This window comes from Fopius arisanus, unplaced genomic scaffold (genome assembly GCF_000806365.1).
Source record: "Fopius arisanus strain USDA-PBARC FA_bdor unplaced genomic scaffold, ASM80636v1 scaffold00175, whole genome shotgun sequence".
Taxonomy (NCBI): Eukaryota; Metazoa; Arthropoda; class Insecta; order Hymenoptera; family Braconidae; genus Fopius; species Fopius arisanus.
In genome coordinates, this window is record NW_011887914.1 from 1 (window position 1) to 2013 (window position 2013).

Sequence of the window (2013 nt, forward strand, 5' to 3'; positions counted from 1 at the left end):
GGCCTTAAATAGTTGCGCCCTTTACATTTTTATTTTTGCTCTTTTTAGGTGCTAGGGACTTTTGAGTTTTTTGAAGTTTCATGCATTGGACAGGGGAAAAGTGGTGGTCGCGGGTGTCACTCGAGCGTAATCGTAAAAGATTGAAAATACATAATAGAATTACTCTTGAACAATTATAATCATAAATTTGTATTCTACAAACGATTTGTGATCGATTGGAAAAAAAAAATTTTTTAATTAATTTTCAAAAATTTGTCGGCTAATTACATGCATTATTTTGATTAATTAATTAAAGATGATTGAGCAAATCTTGGAAGTTAAAAAATATTGTACAATGACCTGCTAACGAAACGGCTCTATTTTTCCCGAATTTGTTTAATCATTTTTGAATGTGTCAACAAAAAAGATATCGTTTAAAAAAAAAAGTTCAGAGGGACCAATAAATTTCCACGTTTCAGACGATTCTCAATCGTTTGAGTATACATTTGCGAGACAATTTTTCCCGAATTTGTTTAGTCATTTCTCAATTTGTTAACAAAAATAGAGCCGTTTAAAAAAAAAAGTTCCGAGGGACCAATAAATCTCCACGTTTCAGACGATTCTCAATCGTTTGAGTATACATTTGCGAGACAATCTTTCCCGAATTTGTTTAATCATTTTTGAATTTGTTAACAAAAAAGAAATCGTTTAGAAAAAAAAGTTCCGAGGGACTAATTAATCTCCACGTTTCAGACGATTCTCAATCGTTTGAGTGTACATTTGCGAGACAATTTTTCCCTAATTTGTTTAGTCATTTTTCAATTTGTTGACAAAAATAGAGCCGTTTAAAAAAAAAAGTTCCGAGGGACCAATAAATCTCCACGTTTCAGACGATTCTCAATCGTTTGAGTATAAATTTGCGAGACAATTTTTCCCGAATTTGTTTGGTCATTTTTCAATTTGTTAACAAAAATAGAGCCGTTTAAAAAAAAAAGTTCCGAGGGACAAATAAATCTCGACGTTTCAGGAGATTCCCAATCGTTTGAATATATATTTGCGAGACAATTTTTCTCGAATTTGTTTAATCATTTTTGAATTTGTTAACAAAAAAGAAATCGTTTAAAAAAAAAGTTCCGAGGGACTAATAAATCTCCACGTTTCAGACGATTCTCAATCGTTTGAGTATACATTTGCGAGACAATTTTTCCCGAATTTGTTTAATCATTTTTCAATTTGTTAACAAAAAAGAAATCGTTTAAAAAAAAAGTTCCGAGGGACTAATTAATCTCCACGTTTTAGACGATTCTCAATCGTTTGAGTATACATGTTCGGGACAATTTTTCCTCAATTTTTTAAACAAATGGCGTATTTATGAACGTTAACTCGCTTTTTCATTCCGTCCATCGGTTGTGTCTCCATCATACCCCCACTCTCCGGTACATCGGATGGTTTCGTTCGTTTTCGGACGTCATCGTTATTTCAATAAGTGCTCTACCTTAGTGACACTCATGACCGCCTCGAATTATCGACACTCACGGGCTCGCGCTCTGTCGTATCCATACTCACGGGCTCTGAACATTATTGACACGCACGGGCTCTGAAAATTATCGACACTCACGGGCTCGCGACCTGTTTTACTTACACGTACGGGCTCCCTGGGCGTAGTTCCGTAGCCGCCGCAATGAATAACTCGCCCAAGCCTTTCCATAAGCCCTAGCAATCTCCCCTATAATCTCTGCTTCAACCGCGAAATTGTCTGGCCGCCCGAGCCGAACTAATTTTGCGGGTGTACCTGTGAATCAAACAGGTAGCGAGGGCAAGAGTGTCGGTAATTTTCGGAGGGCGTGGGTATAGATAAAGTAGAGCGCGAGCCCGAGCGTGTCGATAATTCGGAAAGACCAGCAAACGCGAGAGTGTCGATAATTCCAGGAAATCGTGACGAAAGAAAACATCCCATATAGAGCGGAGTGGGAGTATGATGGAGAAACAATCGATGGACGGAATGAGAAAAATGAATTCACTTCTGTAAATTCG